General features: G+C 39.8%; 1 protein-coding gene across 11 annotated transcripts in view; it reads right to left on the reverse strand.

Moving 5' to 3' along the window:
• The window catches only part of NCOA6 (nuclear receptor coactivator 6), a 110,489-nt gene that overhangs the window by 76,774 nt on the left and 15,063 nt on the right, over positions 1-18,652 (reverse strand). For 9 of the 11 annotated variants that reach the window (XR_010154202.1, XM_063802843.1, XM_009437078.5 and 6 more), the window contains one exon: positions 535-648. The gene's annotated coding sequence lies outside the window, so the exon portion shown is untranslated. Of the gene's footprint in view, positions 1-534; positions 649-17,591; positions 17,662-18,652 lie in introns of those variants that run through there. The other 2 variants (XM_054674664.2, XM_024352073.3) reach the window with 1 other exon arrangement.

The following is an 18,652-nucleotide window of genomic DNA, read 5'->3' on the forward strand; positions in this document are numbered from 1 at the left end:
AATTTAAACCCATTATGACATAGCTCCCAGCGGGGGACTGCCAGGATCTGTTATTGGAGTGCTATACAAAAGCTAGGAGGGAGGGAAATAGAAATTTCAAGATAAAAACAGTCTAATTTTTGCTGGGCTTTAGCTCACCTCAGATCTAAATACAGCATCAAACTAGAGTTATGTTGAGTTTGCAACTTTCAGCATATATTTCTGTTTTTAATCAAAGGTATTTATTTGAAGTACAATATCCTATTATCATTTTAATCAACATAAATTCTAAAAATAAGTATTGTTTACTGGTCTTTCATTGTCTTCTACAGTGAAACCTAAGATTATCATTTATAAAAAAGATGAGAAACTACATAGTTTGTAGTAAAAACCAGATTTAAAAACAGAATAGCATCTGTATTTTATTAAATGTCTCCAAGAATAATAAATGCATTCTAGACAGTTTTTCCAAAAGAGAGACAGTATCAGAAAAAAAAAAAAAAGAATAAGCATTAAGTTGGCTTTATTAACTCTCTTGCATAAGGTTTCACTCACCAAAATCTCTTTCTTAATTTTTATCATTTATCCAGGTCATCTTCTAAGTCCAAAGAAGCTGGCATTTTTAGGGCTTGGATTTCAAGGTAGCAGCCCAGCAGCCAAATCAAAATTCTAAAAACAAACAACAACAACAACAACAAAAAGAGAGAGAGAGAAATAAAATAAAACCACAGTATTATATAGAAATTAAAGACATAACCTATCTTTTCAACAAAAGTCAATGTAAATATCACAAGTTATCAAGTCAGCATTGGCATCTTTAGAGAATGTTAAAATAGGGTTTTCATTAAGTCTACAAAGATTATCTTTTCTGATTTTTTTTTTTTTTTTTGAGACAGGGTCTCACTCTGTCACCCAGGCTGGAGTGCAGTAACAGATCATAGCTCACTGCAGCTCAACCTCCTAGGCTCAAGCAATCCTCCCACCTCAGGCTCCCAAGTAGCTGGGACCACAGGCGCATGCCACCACATCTGGATAATTTTTTTGTATTTTTTTTGGTAGAGACGGGGTTTCACCATGTTGCCCAGGCTAGTCTTGAACTTCTGGGCTCAAGCGATCCACCCGCCTGAGCCTCCCAAAGTGCTGAGATTACAAGCATGAGCCACTGCTCCCAGCCTTTTTTGAGATTTTAGGCCACTCATCAGCAAGCATTCAAAGATTGTAGAAGCAAAACTCACAGACTTATACAAGCTTCACTTAAGAATCATAAAACTGTCACTTTAAGCCTTAGAGCCCTCTCCATACCTTCATTCTTAATTCTGTCAAGATTAATTAACATCAGGTCACACTATCTGCATATGCTTAGAGCCCAAAACAAAATATTTTGTACACATACAAAATACAAGACCCGCTTTTCTAACAGGATTTCAAATTTAGCTTTTTAAACTTCACAAAGTTTTAGGTATAAGTTTTTTTCCTATTTTATCCATAATATCTATACATTATATTTTTCATTAAATTTTCAGTTTAAGTCTTGAAATATTTACTGTAGATATAAAACTTATGCATGGAACTTGCATGGTGGTGCATGCCGGTGGTCCCAGCTATTCAGGTGACTAAAGCAGGAGGATCACTTGAGGTCAAGAGTTTGAGGTTACAGTGAGTATGATCATGCCACTGCAATCCAGTCTGGGCAAGAAAGCTAGATCCTGTCTCCAAAAAAAAGTAATAATAAAGCCATAAGAGAAAAGATTGATAAGTTCAAATGCAAAAAAAAATCAATTCTGCAAAGCAAAAAACATTGTAAGTCAAAAAAACAACAAACTAAGAAAAAAAATTTGCAATCATATCAGTGATAAAAGAACAAATCTCCCTATATAGAATGATATAGAAAAAAAATATGCATAGGTATGTGTATGTATATGTGCTTATACAGACACATAAAATAAAAAGATCAATTTGGACAAATGTATAAAAATGGACACAGAATATGATCAGAAAATTCACAGAAAAAGAAATACAAACGAACATTCAACATATGAAAAGATGTTTACCCTCACACAAAAGAAGCAAAAAACAATTTTCCACTCATCAGATTAGCAAAACACCAAAAATTTGATAATTTACTGTTCCCAGCCAGGTTATGGTGAAACAGGCACTCTTATTCATTGCTGGCGGTAGTGCAAATTGGTACACCAGCAATTAGGTAATGTCTTTCAAAATCACAATTACAAGCTGGGTGTGCTGGCACACACCTGTAATCCTGGGTACTTGAGAGGCTAAGACAGGAGGACTACTTGAGGCCAGGAGTTCAAGGCTGTGGTGAGCTATAATAGCATCTGTAAATAGCCACTGCACTCAAGTCTGGGCAACACAGTGAAACTTCATCTCTTAAAAAAAATTACAATTGCATAAACTATTAACCTAGCAATTCCACTTCTGGATAGCAATCCTACAGATACACTTATCATCATATAAGATGACATATGTATAGTGTTATGCACTACAGCACTGCTTGTAATAGAAAAGTTAGGAAATTACCCAGATGTCCATCAATGGGACTGATTTAAATTATAGAACATCCATCAAAATGAAATGCAAAAAAAAAAAAAAAGAAACACAGCAAGAAGGAAAATGCTGTCTGTGTACTGACACAAAAAGATCTCCAAGATATATTTTTGAGAGGAAAAAAAACAGAGTAAACCATTGAGTACCTTGTGCTACTTTTTTTGGGGAAAGGGGAGAAAAAATATTTTATACATGCTAGTGCTAAAATACTCTAGAAAGAAACATAAGACCAATAAAAATGGTTATCTTACAAGGTGAATTTAAAAAATGATGTTATACCAGAGGGAAGGAAGCACTCATACTAATGAGGAGTGTGTTACAAGAACACAGGAGCCAGTTTTAAGGGTTTTCCACTGGGCAAATTTGAGACAATTTGAGTACCAAAAGAGAATAATGACTAAAATTGATATCATGAATAAGAATCCATGAATCTCCAGCAATAACTCAGAGAGTGAAAAACTTTAAAAAAAAACACTTCTTCCCATCATTGGAGGTAACTATGACATTAATGACTTATTCTGAAGATTGATAATTAAAGAGAAAGAAATAAGCAATTTACAGCCTTTTTAGAAGGGTTCATCCTCGGTAGAGTGGCAAAGCTCTCTTACAGAAGACTACCAGTTAATAAATGTAGAAGCAAAGAAAGAATTTCAAAATCACCATTTTGCAACCCCAAATGAAATAAATGATTCAGGCAAGGATGATCACAGGTTGCTAAAAATCATTTTTGCATGATCGAAAATTGTTGGAAAACAGGTTACCACAGTGCCAAAGGATCATTCCAGAGATTACTTCCGAATTGCAAAGGGGAAAAACTGAGTACCATTATAATGGGAAGATGTGACAGTCAGTCACCAGCTTAACCTAGTGATCAAACTCAGCAACAATCAGAGTGAGACTCTTCATTTATGCCTCTTGATGTGATGTAACTTTAAATACACAGACTAAGTTATGATGTATTATTACCAAAAGTGCCTAACCTAGGTCTAAACAAGTCTTCAACGTAATTTCTCCTTCACAGGAATTCAAGAGATAGAGCAACAAGAAAAATCACAAGAAAACGTAATCTGACAGAACTAGAATATGGAACTTGCTACAATAAAACTGGTCTGGTCTCTTCAAAAAGCCAAAATCTTGGGGGAAAAAATAGGGGAAGGATAGAGTTCTAGATTAAAAGAGACTGAAAGTCACAACAACCAACTGCAATGCAGAAATGTTACTCAGATCTGGTTTGAAGAAAACAGTTTGAAATAATTTTTTAGGCAGCTGGGGGAAACTGAATGTGAACTGAGTAGAAGGTATTAGGGCATTATTTTTAATTTTCTTGGGTGTGGTAATGTTATTTGTAATTAGGTAGAGAATGTTCTTTATTCTTAGAAGATGCATGCTAAAGCACAGGGTTATAAAGTGTCATTATGTCTGCAGCTTGTTTTCAAATTATTCAACAAAGGTAGATATTACAAATATGGCAAAATGTTAACACTTGTTTAAACTACATGGTCTTCATGGTATTATTGTTTCAACTTTTCTATATGTTTGAATTTTTTTTTTTTTTTTTTGAGACAGAGTCTTGCTCTGTCACCTAGGCTAGAGTGCGGTGGCATGATCACAGCTCACAGCAGCTTCAAACTCCTGGGCTCAAGTAACCTCCCACCTCAGCCCCAGAGTAGCTGGGACTACAGGTGCACAACCACCATGCCCAGCTAATTTTTTGATTATTTGTAGAGATAGGGTCTCCCTATGTTGCCCAGGCTTATCTCAAACTCCTAGGCTCAAGCAATCCTCCTGCCTCGGCCTCCCAAAGTGCTGGGATTATAGGTGTGAGCCACCGCACACGACCTGAAATATTTCATATTAAAAAAGTTAGAACCAGGTATAGCGGCTCATGCTTGTAATCCCATCACTCTGGGGGTGCTGAGGAGGGCCGATTGCTTGAGCTCAGGAATTTGAGATCAGCCTGGGCAACATGGTGAAATCCTGCCTCTACAAAAAAATACAAAAAATTAGCTAGGTGTGGTAGTGTGTGCCTGTAGTCCCAGCTACTCAGAAGGCTGAGGTGAGAGAATCACTTGAGCCCGGGAGGCAGAGATTGCAGCGAGCTGTGATTGTGCCACTGAGCTCCAGCCTGAGCCTATAAGTTCGAGACCAGCCCAGGCAACACAGTGAGATATTGTTTCAACTAAAAAAAATAAATAAAAAATTGACTGGGTTTTGTAGCTACTCAGGAGACTGAATTGGGAGGATCACTTGAGCTGAGGAGACTGAGGCTGCAGTGTGCCATGATCAGCATTCCAGCATGCTGGAATTCCACTGCTTTCCAGCCTGGGCAAAAAAGCTAGCATCCCGTCTCAAATTAAAAAAAAAAAGGTTGGAAGAAAAAGACCATAAAGGTCCACGGGAGCTGAGGGTGAGATCGAGACTTCTCACTATGTATCTTTTTGAATAATGTTTTTCTTTTGAACCATGTGAATATATTACCTATTGAAAACAAAAGTTAGCTATAAATAAAACCTCTTAAACACTTAGTATCAATATTTCTACTCTTACCCCATCTCAGATACGCAACAACAAAAATGTCTCCTGCTTTTTATCTCCTTTTTTGAAGGGGGCTCCTCTGGCTACATTTCCCCATGAGTCATTTGACTCATGATAAGAACCTGGACCATCAGCCAGCACGGCCAAGGAGTAATTGTGCCACCTCTTCCCAAAGCCCAGGCAGCATAGCTCACAGCTCCAGGAAAGACTCCTTCCCTCTGCTTGAGGAGAGGAGAGGGAAGAGTAAAAGAGGATTTTGTCTTGCAACTTGGATACCAGCTCAGCCACAGTAGGAGAGGGCAGAGTCCTGAAGTCCCCATTCTAGACCCTAGCTCCTGGATGACATTTCTAGACATACCCTGGGCCAGAAGGGAACCCACTGCCTTGAAAGGAAGGACTCAGCCCTGGCAGCATTCATCACCTGCTGACTAAAGACCAATGAGGCCCCAAATAATCAGCACTGATAGCCAGGTGGTATTTGCCGTGGGGCCATGAGTGAGACTGAGACATGCTGTCTTCAAGTATGACCCAGCACATTCCCAGCTGTGGTGGCTACAGGGAGAGACTCCTTCTGCTTGAGAAAAGAAAGAGGAGTAAAGGGGCCGGGTATGGTGGTTCATGCCTATAATCCCAGCACTTTGGGAGGCCGAGGTGGGTAGATAACCTGAGGTCAGGAGTCCGAGACCAGCCTGGCCAACATGGTAAAACCCCATCTCTACTAAAAATGCAAAAATTAGCTGGGCGTGGTGGTGCATGCCTGTAGTCCCAGCCACTCGGGAGGCTGAGACAGAAGAACTGCTTGAACCTGAACCTGGGAGGCGGCAGCTGCAGTGAGCCAAGATCACACCATTGTACTCCAGCCTGGGAGACAGAGCTTCCAGCTTAGGTACCAGAGACACTAAGCTACAAGACAAAGTTCCCTTTACTATTTGGGCTATGAAGAGCACTAAGCAGGCTCTCGGGGTCCCCAATTCCAGGCCTTGGTTCTTGGATGGCATTTTCATTCTTTTTTCTTTTGTTTCCTCTGACTGCGTATTTTCAAAGAGGCTCTGGGCCTGCCCTGGGCCAGACAAGAGCCCACTGTCCTGAAGGGAGAGTCCTAGGCCTGGCAGCATTCATCACAACCTAACTCAAGAGCCTTCGGGCCTTGAGTGAACACTGGCAGTAGCCAGGTGGTGCTTGCCACAGGTCTGGGGTGGTGGCGGCCGTAGGGAAAGATGCCTCTGTTTGCAGAAAGAGGATGAAAAAACGGGAAGGACTTTGTCTTGTTACTTGGGTGCCAGCTCAGCTGCAGCAGAACAAAGCACTAGATAGATTCCTAAGGTTTCTGACTTCAGGCCCTGGCTTCCAAACACCTCTGGACCCACCCAGGGCTGGAGAGAACTTGCTGCCCTGAAGGGAAGGACACAGCATGGCTGGCTTTGCCACTTGCTGACTGTAAAGCCCTAGGGCCTTGAGTGAAGAACACAGGTGGTAGCCAGGTGGTAGTTACTACAGGCCTTGGGCGAGAGACCCAGTGCTGTGCTGGCTTTAGGTCTGACCCAGTGTAGTTTCAGTGGTGGGGTGGCCACAGGGGTGCTTGTGTAACCTCTCCCCTAGCTCCAGGTAGCTCAGCATAGACAGACAAATTCCAGTTGTTTGGGAGAGAGTAAGAGGAGAGAACAAGACTCTCTCCCTGGTAATCCAGAGAATTATTCTGGATTTTACCTAAAACCACCAAGGTGGTACCTCTATGAGTCTGCAAGAGCCACAGTTTTACTACACTTGGGGTGCCACCTAATGTAGATACAAATGCAGTGACAAGAGACCTGGATCACAACACTCAAGTCCCTTTGAATACTCAGAAAGCCTTCGCAAGAAAGATGGGTAAAAACAAGCCCAGACTGTAAAGACTATAATAAATACCTAACTCTCCAATGCCTAGACACCAACAAACATCCACAAACATCAAGGTAATCCAAGAAAACATGACCTCACCAAATGAACTAAATATGGTACCAGAGACTAATTCCAGAGAGACAGAGATATGTGACCTTTCAGACAGAGAATTCAAAACAGCTGTTTTGAGGAAACTCAATGAAATTCAAGATAGCACACAGAAGGAATTCAGAATCCTATCAGATAAATTTAACAAAGGGACTGAAATAATTTAAAAAATCAAGCAGAAATTCTGGATTGAAAATGCAACTGACATACTAAAGAATGCATCAGTCTCTTACCAGCAGAATTGATCAAGAAGAAGAAAAAAATGGTGAGCTTGAAGACAGCCTCTTTGAAAATACAAAGTCAGAGGAGACAAAAGAATGAAGCACATCTACAAGATCTATTAATACAAAATAGCCTCAAAAGGGCAAATCTAAGAGTTACTGGCCTTAAAGAGGAGGTAGAGTGAAAGAGAGGGGCAGAAAGTTTATTCAAATGAATAATAACAGAGAATTTCCCAAACCTAGAGAAAGATATCAATATTCAAGTATAAGAAAGTTACAGAACACAAGCCAGTTTAACCCAAAGAGTACTACTTCAAGACATTTAATAACCAAACTCCCAAAGGTCAACGATAAAGAAAGGATCCTAAAAGCAGCAAGACAATAGAAACAAATAACAATTTTAAAAAATACAATGGAGCTCCAATACATCTGGCAGCAGACTTTTTAGTGGAAACCCTATAGGCCAGGAGAGAGTGGTATGACATATTCCAAGTGCGAAAGGAAAAAAAATTTACCCTAGAATAGTATATCCAGTGAAAATATCCTACAAACATGAAGGAGAAATAAAGACTTTCCCAAACAAAAGCTGAGGGATTTCATCAACATCAGACCTGTCCTACAAGAAACGCTAAAGGGAATTCTTCAATCTGAAAGCAAAGGACGTTAATGAGCAATAAAAATCATCTGAAGGTACAAAACTCACTGGTAATAGTAAGTACACAGACAAACACAGAATATTATAACACTGTAATTGTAGTGTATAAACTACTCATATCTCAAGTAGAAAGACTAAGAGACCAATTAAAAATAATAACTACATCAACTTTTCCAGACAGTACAATAAGATAAAAATACAAACAAAAAGTTTAAAAGTGGGGGGAACAAAATTAGTATGTAGAGTTTTTATTAGTTTTCTCTTTGTTTATGCAATCAGTGTTGTTATCAGTTTAAAATAATGGTTATGAGATATTATTTGCAACCCTCATGATAAACTCAAATAAAAAAATACAACAGATAAGAAATAAAAAGTAAATTAAAACATACCACTAGAGAAAATCACCTTCACTAAAAGAAAGACAGGAAGGAAGGGAAGAAGGAAAAGAAGACCACAAAACAACCAGAAAACCAATAACAAAACGGCAGGAATAAGTCCTTACTTATTAATACTAACATTGAATGTTAATGGACTAAATTCTCCAATGAAAAGACACAGAAAGTGGCTGAATGAACAACAACAACAAAAAACAAGACCCAGTGATCTGCTGACTACAAGAAACACACTTCACCTACAAAGACATACAGACTGAAAACAAAGGGATGGAAAAAAAATATTCCATGCAAACGGAAACCAAAAAAGAGCAGGAGTAGCTATACTTAGATCAGACAAAATGGATTTCAAGACAAAACTATAAAAAAGAGACAAAGAAGGTTATTATATAATGATAAAGGGGTCAATTCAGCAAGAAGATATAACAATTATAAATATAAATGAACACAATCCTGGAGCACCCAGATATATAAAGTAAATATTATTAGAGCCAAAGAGAAAGACAGACCCCAATACAGTAAGAGCTGGAGATTTTAACATCCCATTTTCAGCACTGGACAGATGATCTAGACAGAAAATCAACCAAGAAAAATCAGATGTAATCTGCACTACAGACTACATGAACTTAATAAGATATTTACAGAACATTTAATCCAATGGCTGCAGAATCCACATTCTTCTCCTCAGCACATGGATCATTCTCAAGGACAGACCACATGTTAGGCTACAAAACAAGTATTAAAAATTTTTTTAATTGAAATAACATCAAGTATCTTCTATGACCACAATAAAACTAAAAATCAATAATAAGTGAAATTTTGGAAACTATACAAACACATGGAAATTAAACACTATGCTCCTCAATGACCAGTGGGTCCATGAGGAAATTAAGGAGGAAATTGGAAAATTTCTTGAAATAAATTATAATGAAAACACAACATACCAAAACCTGTGAGATACAGTGAAAGCAGGACTAAGAGGGAAGTTTATGGCTATAGGCATTTACATTAAAAAAGTAGAAAAATTTCAAATAAACAACCTAACAATGTATCTTTAAGAATTAGAAAAGCAAGAGCAAACCAAACCCAAAATTAGTAGAAGAAAAGAAATAATAAAGATGAGAGCAGAAATAAATGAAATTGAAAGAATACACAAGATCAGTGAAATGAAAAGCTGCCTTTTTGAAAAGATAAACAAAATTGACAACCTTTAACCAGACTAACAAAAGAAGACAGAAGACCCAAATAAATAAAATCAGAGATGAAAAAGGAGACATTACAACTGATACTTCAGAAATTCAGAGAATCGTTAGAGGCTACTATAAGCAACTATATGCCAATAAATTGGAAAACCTAGAAGAAACAAATTCTTAGACACATACAATCTACCAAGATTAACCATGAAAAAATCCAAAACCTGAACAGACCAGTAACAAGTAACAAGATCAGGTGAAACCCTGTCTCTACTAAAAATACAAAAATTAGCCAGGCATGGTGGCACGTGCCTACAGTCCTATCTACTCGGGAGGCTGAGGCAGGAGAATCACTTGAACCCAGGAGGTGGAGGTTGCAATGAGCCGAGATTGCACCAATGCACTCCAGCCTCGGCGACAGAGACTCCATCTCAAAAACAAAACAAAACAAAACAAAAAACAAGATCAAAGCCATAAGGAAAAGCCACAATAAAAAAGAAGCCTGGGATCCAATGGCTTCACTGCTGAATTCTACCAAACATTTAAGGAAGAACTAATTCCAATCCTACTCGACCTATTCCAAAAAATAGTGAAGAGAATAGTTCCAAACTCATTCTACAAGGCCAATATTACCCTGATACCAAAACCAAAGAAACATCAAAAAAAGATGATAGACACAGTGATAAACACTAATGCAAAAATCCTCAACAAAATACTGACAAATCAAATTAAACAACACATTAAAAAATCATTCATAGGCTGGGTGCGGTGGCTCACGCCTATAATCCCAGCACTTTGGGAGGCCAAGGCAGGCAGATCACCTGAGTTCAGGAGTTCAAGACCAGCCTGGCCAACATGGAGAAACCTCATCTCCACTAAAAATACAAAATTAGCCCAGGCACAGGAGCTCACACCTGTAATCCCAGCACCTCACACCTGTAATCCCAGCACTTTGGGAGGCCGAGGCAGTCGGATCACAAGGTTAGGAGATCGAGACCATCCTGGCCAACATGGGTGAAAGCCCGTCTCTACTAAAAATACAAAAATTAGCTGGGCGTGGTGGCGCATGCCTGTAATCCCAGCTACCTGGCAGGCTGAGGCAGAAGAATCACTTCAACCAGGGAGTCGGAAGTTGCAGTGAGCCGAGATTGCACCACTGCACTCCAGCCTGGCAACAGAGCAAGACTCCGTCTCAAAAAAAAGAAAAAAAAAATTGGTGAAAATATAAAAACAAAATAATACTATGATCATATATTGGTTACATATTAAAATATATCAGTTCATGAACTGTTCGAAACAACTAAGCAAAATATAGGTTTAATTATATAATTACATTATTTTAAAATTTTTGCAAGTCAAAATGCACATGAACTGAAAGGCAAAATGCAAGTTGAGAGTTATACATTTTTGTTTGTTTTAGTTTTTTGAGTCAGGGTCTCACCCTGCTGCCCAGGCTAAAGGACAGTGGCACAATTCCCAGCTCAATGCAGTCAAGTGATCCTCCCACTTCAGCCTCCCGAGTAGATGGACCCAAGTGATCCTCCCACCTCAGCCTCCACCATGCCCTGCTAATTTTCGTATTTTTTGTAGAGACAGGGTTTTATCATGTTGCCCAGCCTGGTTTCCAACTCCTGGGCTCAAGTGATCCACCCACCTCAGCCTCCAAAAGTGCTGGGATTACAAGCATGAGCCACCATGCCCAGCGATTTATAAAATTAGAAATGAAAATAATCAATGATCAAAAAGCTTGCTACACTTCGTAAGTAATCAAAGAAAAACAGGTCAGGCATGATGGCTCACACCTGTAATCTCAGAACTTTGGAATGCCAAGGCGACTGCATCACTTGAGGTCAGGAGTTCAAGACCAGCCTGGACAACATGGTGAAACCTCGTCTTTACTAAAAATACAAAAATTAGCAGGGTGTGGTGGCCCGCAGCTGTAATCCCAGCTGCTCGGGAGACTGAGGCAGGAGAATCACATGAACTCAGAGGCAGAGGTTGCAGTGAGCCAATACGGCGCCACTGTACTCCAGCCTGGGTGACAGAGCAAGACTTGGTCTAAAAAAAAAAGAAGAAAAAAAAAAAAAACAAAGTGAAATGTGTCTTTTTTCATCAAACTGGAAGATTTAAAAATAAAATAATTGTGGCAATGTACAATGAAATAGATTAACATTTACATTTTGCTTAAATATAAGCAAATAGAATTATCCTTAACATCTTAACCATAAGCTTAACAATCTAGGAATCTAACCTAATGAAATAACTGATTTTGTGGTCAAAGATTTATATTCAAAGAAGTTCATCACTGATGGGTGCAGAGGCTCACACTTGTAACCCCAGCACTTTAGGAGGCTGAGGCAGGCGGATCACTTGAGGTCAGGAGTTCGAGAGACCAACCTGGCCAACATCATGAAACCCCGTCTCTACCCAAAATACAAAAAATTAGCTGGGTGTGGTGGCACACACCTGTAATCCCACCTACTAGGAGGCTGAGGCAGGAGAAATGCCTGAACCCGGGAGGTGGAGGTTGCGCCACTGCACTCCAGCCTGGGTGACAGGGAGAAACACCGTTTAAAAAAAAAAACAAAAAACCGTCATCACAGCTTAGACAATACAGTGAGATTCCATCTCTACAAAAATAAAATTTAGGCCAAGCGTGGTGGCTCACGCCTTAATCCCAGCACTTTGGGAGGCTGAGGCAGGCAGATCACCTGAGGTCGGGAGTTGGAGACCAGTCTGACCAATATGGTGAAACGCCATCACTACTAAAAATACAAAAATTAGCCGGGCGTGGTGGCAGGTGCCTGTAGTCCCAGCTATTCAGGAGGCTAAGGCAGGAGAATCATTTGAACCCAGGAGGTGGAGGTTGCAGTAAGCCGAGCTCACGCCACTGCACTCCAGCCTGGGTGACAGAGGGAGACCCTGTCATAAATAAATAAATAAATAAGCAAGCTGGGTGTGGTGGCACACCTGTGGTCTCAGCTACTCAATAGGCTGAGGTGGGAGGATTGCTTGGACCTGGGAGGTTGAGGCTGCAGTGAGCCATGACTGCATCACTGTACTCCAGCGTGGGTAACAGAGTGAGACCCTGTCTCAAAAAAAAAAAAAAAAAAAGTTCATCAAAATATTCTGTTGATGGTTCAACAACAGAAGTGGTTAAACAATTTAAATATACTCAAATATTGCTTCCCACTGAGACTAATGTTTTTGAGAATATTTAACATCATGAGCAATATTTATATTTTAAATATAAAATATATAAAACATGTTACTTCCGCTTTCTTTTTCAAAAAAATTATTTTAATCACACATAACTGTATATATACATGGGGTACAGTATAATATTTTGATACATGTATACAATGTGTAATAATCAAATCAGAGTAACTAATTAGCACATCCATCACCTCATTTATTATTTGTGTTGGGAACATTCAAAATCCTCTCTTCTAGCTATTTGAAAATATACAATAAATTATTTTTATCTATAGTCATCCTACAGTGCTAGAGAACACTAGAACTTATTCGTCCTATCCAGCTATAATTTTGTATCCATTAACCAGTCTCTCCTCTCCTTTTTATCCTTCCCCTGCTCTTCCCAGACTCTAGTAACCTCTGTTCTACTCTCTATTTCTTATACCCTTTTTTTTTTTTTTTTTTGAGACAGTCTCATTCTGTCACCCAGGCTAGAATGCAGTGGTACAATCTCAGCTTACTGCAACCTCTGCCTCCTGGTTTCAAGCAATTCTTGTGCCTCAGTCTCCCTAGCAGCTGGATTTTCAGGTGCGCACTACCACGCCCAGGTAATTTTCTTGCATATTTTTAGTAGAGATGAGGTTTTGCCATATTGCCCAGGCTGATCTCAAACTCCTGGGCTCAAGCGATCCACCCACCTGGGCCTCTCAAAGTGCTAGGATTACAGGTGTGATCCACCACACCTGGCCTATTCTACGCTCTACTTCTATTGTGATCAACTTTTTTACCTTCCACATATAAGAACATATGGCATTTATCTTTCTGTGCCTGGCTTATTTCACTTAACATAATGTCCTCCAGGCTGATGCATGTTGCTACAAATGACAAGATTTCATTCTTTTATGGTATATATACCACATTTTTTTTATCTAGTCATGTACTGATGGACACAAGTTGATTCTCTATCTTGGCTATTGTGAATAGTGCTGCAATAAACATGAGAATGTAGATGTCTCTTTGACATACTGATTTCCTTTCCTTTGAATATATACCTATTAGTGGGATTGCTGGATCATATGGTAGTTCTCTTCTTAGCTTTTTTTTTTTTTTTTTTGAGACGGAGTCTTACTCTGTTGCCCAGGCCCCAGACTAGTATGCAGTGGTATGATCTCGGCTCACTGCAACCTCCAACTCCCAGGTTCAAGAGATTCTCCTGCCTCAGCCTCCCTAGTACTGGGATTACAGGCGCCCACCATTGTACCCAGCTAATTTTTGTATTTTTAGTAGAGACAGCGTTTCACCATAGTAGCCTGGCTAGTCTCGAACTCCTGACCTTGTGATCCACCCGCCTCAGCCTCCCAAAGTGCTGGGATTACAGGCGTGAGCCACTGCGCCCAGCCCTCTTTTTGGCTTTTTAAGGAACCTCCATAACTATTTTCCATAATGGCTGTACTAATTTACATTCCAATCAACAGTATATAATAGTTGCCTTTTCTCCATCTTTTTGGTAATAGCCACTATTTTAACTGGGGTGAAATAATATCTCATTGTGGTTTTGATTTGCATTTCTTGATGACTAGTGATGTTAAGCAGATTTTCATATACTTGCTGACAATTTTACATTTTCTTTGGAGAAATGTCTATTCAGATCAAGTACCCAATTTTTAAAGTCAGACTGTTTTTCTGCTGTTGAAACATTTCAGTTCCTTCTTTATTCCAGATATTAATCCCTTGTCACATGAATAGTCTGCAAATATTTTCTCCCATTCTGCAGGTTATCTCCTCACTCTGTTTCCTTTGCTGTGCAGAAGCTTTCTTAACTGGATATAATCCTATTTGCCAGCTTTTGTTTTTGTTGCCTGTGCTTTTAAGGTCTTATCTATAAAATCTTTGCACAGACCAATGTCCTGAAGTGTTTCCTCTATGTTTTCTTTTAGTGGTTTCATAGTTTCAGGTCTTACATTTAAGTCTTTAGCTCATTTTGAGTTGATTTTTGTATATGGTGAGAGATAGGGGTCTAGTTTCATTCTTCTCCATGTGGATATCCAGTTTTCTCAGCACATGCATTGAAGAGACTGTCTTTTTATCAATGTATGTTTTGGGTGTCTCTGTTGAAAATCAGTTGGCTGTAAATGTGTGGATTTATTTCTGGGTTCTCTATGGTGTTTCATTGGTCTATGTGTCTGTTTTTATGCCAGTGCCATGCTGTTTTGGTTACAATAGTTTTGTATACTTTCAAGTCAAGAAGTGTACTGCCTCCAGCTTTGCTCTTTTTGCTCAGGATTGCTTTGGCTACTCAAGGTCTTTTGTGGTGCCTGCCATACAAATTTTAGGATTGTTTTTTCTAAAGAAGTCTGTGGTAGACAGACTTGTAAAATGGCCACCAATTACTCCAGCCTCCTGGTGTTCATGCCTTTGTGTAATCTCTTCCTCCTGAGTATGGACTGGCCTGGTGATTTGCTTCTAACTAACAGACTATGGTAAATGTGATAGGATGCCACTCCATGATTATAAAAAATTGTGACTTCCATCTTCCTAGGAGACTTGCTATTCCTTTCTCAGCTTTGTGATGTTGAAGAAGCTACATGGAAAGGAATTCAGAGCAACCTCCAGCCATCAGCCAGTGAGAAACCAAGCCCTTCAATTCAACATCCCTTCAAGAAGAGAATTCTGTCACCAACCAAGTTAGTTTGGAAACAGATTATTCCCCAGCCAAGCGCTAAGATGAGACACCAGCCCTGGCTGACACCTTGACTACCTCCTGTGAGAGACTCTGAAACAGAAGACCCATCTAGGCTATGCCGATTCCTGACCCATGGAAACCCATGCCATAATAAAAATGTATGTTGTTTTAAACTACTAAATTTGTGGCAATCTGTTATGCAACAATAAATAACTATTGTACCCTACATGGAAATCCTGCTGAATAAACTGCCTGGCAATTTCCTTTTTTATTTTTTGAGATGGAGTCTCGCTCTGTCGCTCAGGCTGGAGCACAGTGGTGCAATCTCAGCTCACTGCAAGCTCCGCCTCCCAGGTTCACGCCATTCTCCTGCCTCAGCCTCCCAAGTGGCTGGGACTACAGGTGCCTGCCACCAGTCCTGGCTAATTTTTTGTATTTTTAATAGAGACGGGGTTTCACCGTGTTAGCCAGGATGGTCTCGATCTCCTGACCTCATGATCCGCCCTCCTCGGCCTCCCAAAGTGCTGGGATTACAGGCATGAGCCACCGTGCCCGGCCTTTTTTTTTGTTTTTGTTTTTTTGTAGAAACAGTATCTTGCTGGCAGGGCCTGGTGGCTCATGCCTGTAATCCCAGCACTTTGGGAGGCCGAGGAGGGTGGATCACATGAAGTCGGGAGTTCGAGATCACCTTGGCCAACATGGTGAAACCCTGTCTCTACTAAAAACACAAAAATTAGCTGGGTGTGGTGGCAGGCGCCTGTAGTTCCAGCTACTCAGGAGGCTGAGGCACGAGAATCGCTTGAACCCAGGAGGCGGAGGTTGCAGTGAGCCAAGATGGTGCCACTGCACTCCAGCCTGGTAACAGAGCAAGATTCCGTCTCAAAAAGAAAAAAAAAAAAAAGAAACAGTGTCTTGCTATGTTGCCCAGGCTGATCTCCAACTCCTGGCCTCAAACGGTCCTCCTGCCCTACCTTCCCTGGAACTCTGCCCAGCCAGGATTCTTAAATCAAATCACAGTGCTGGAACTGTGCCCAGCCAGGATTCTTAAATCAAAATATTTTTCCCTCTATTTATAAATATTTATCCAAATATTTATGGGGGGAAAAAAGTCACAGGTCACACAGTGGCCAGTTCTGCTTTAGCTAGCAGTGGTTCCCAAACTTGTCTGTGCTTTTTTTTTTTTTTTTTTGAGTCGGAGTTTCGCTCTTGTTGCTCAGGCTGGAGTGCAATGGTGCGATCTTGGCTCACTGCAACCTCTGCCTCCCGGGTTCAAGCGATTCTCCTGCCTCAGCCTCCCGAGTATCTGGGAGTAAAGGCATGAACCACCACGCCTGGCTAATTTTGTATTTTTAGTAGAGACAGGGCTTCTCTATGTTGGTCAGCCTGGTCTTGAACCCCTGACCTCAGGTGATCCGCCTGCCTCGACCTCCCGAAGTGCTGGGATTACAGGCGTGAGCCACAGTGCCCAGCCTTGTCTGCACTTTAGATCTTCTTGGGATCTTTTAAAAATTCCAAAGTCCAGGCCATACTCTCAGGGCAATCAAATCACAATCTGCTGGGGAAGGGAAAGGGACAATGGCATCAGTTTTCCAAGCTCCACAGGTGATTTCAATGTGAAGACAGGTTTGGGAAATCATTGAGCTAAAGTTTTATCTGTGTGATCAAGAAAAAGCTAATTCAAGATGACAGAGAGAGAGGCAGCTGAATGAAACTAACTATATACACCTGCCCTTCTCTGAGATCGTAAGGTAGCCTTGATTTCCCCCTGCAAAGTTATGAATTCTGAAAATATCAGAGAGAAGGCCAAATAAATGCTTATTTTGCTTTTTGGATTTATCCATGCCTCCATTCGCCTCCAGAATTATGAACAAGTGAGAAATTCACCTTTTTGTCTTTTCTTGGTACTTTTCATGGAACCAATAAAGAATTCTGCCATATTACATGTATTCAACATAACTAATAAGACATGACTTGAATGCTTTTTTTATTAAGCAGATCTTATTTAATTTAGTCAGTTTTGATCCAACCCACATGCCAAATGCAGCTTGCCAAAGTAAAATACCCTATGGACATTAGGATCAAAATGCCTCCTTTTTAAAAAGTAAAGTCTATTTATAATCCAATCCTTTAAGTTGAAATTAGGCCTTTTATAAATTGAATTTCATGTATTCTACAGAATCAACAGACCTGCTTAAGAACTCTCTGACCACTCTCAGAAAAGTTAGTCAGTGGGACCCCTCTCCATTCCTCCCAGGACCTAAACAAAAAAGAAAAAGGGCAAGAGGAAGAAGAGAAACATCAGAAGAAAAGACTACATATAAACCCTTATAAACCTATTCAAAATAAATTTTTGTGATTGGCCAAATTCCTTCTCTCTACCACTGTTTCTGCTAATTTTACTCTAGAAAGAGTTGTAAAAGGCCAGGTGCTGTGGCTCACGCCTGTAATCCCAGCACTTTGAGAAGCCAAGGTGGGTGGATCACCTGAGGTAAGGAGTTCGAAACCAACCTGACCAACATGGCAAAACCCCATCTCTACTAAAAATAAAAAAAATTAGCCAGGCATGGTGGCGCACTCCTGTAGTCACAGCCACTCGGGAGGCTGAGGCAGGAGAATCACTTGAACCTGGGAGGCAGAGGTTGCAGTGAGTGGAGATTGCACCACTGCACTCCAGCCTGGGTGACAGAGCTAGACTGTCTCAAAAAAAAAAAAAAAAAAAAAAAGAGTTGTAAAAGACAGATGACCTATCTACAATTTCTAGTCCAGTGGCTTTTATTAAGGAAAGCTTATAATCATCAAAGAGGCTCAATATACTTTTGAAATACCACAGTAGTGGTTACACAAGTGTGTTAATTTTATAATTCATTAACCTTATAATTTGTGTGCTTTTCTTTGTATGTTACACATCAATTAACACATTTTTACAATAGATACATTTGTCCTGGGCAGAATCTCTGAAAGATTCTAAGTAAGCAGGTATCAGAAATAGTCAAGGTTACATGATTTGTCCTAGGTCACAGATATAGTTAGCTACAAATGAAGTCCTTCATATCACTTTCCTACTCTTTCTGTTATAAATTGTAAATATGTTGATATTATTATACTTTTTAATTTAACATTACTTTCCTACTTAAGACTATGAAAAAAATAAGTATTACAAGTGAGAACTGCAAAAAACAAGCAAACAAGTAAATAGAAAACACATGTCCTGGGTTCATAACTGTGCACTATTGAAGCTATTGTAGCAT

This window comes from Pan troglodytes, chromosome 21 (assembly GCF_028858775.2).
Source record: "Pan troglodytes isolate AG18354 chromosome 21, NHGRI_mPanTro3-v2.0_pri, whole genome shotgun sequence".
Classification (NCBI taxonomy): Eukaryota; Metazoa; Chordata; class Mammalia; order Primates; family Hominidae; genus Pan; species Pan troglodytes.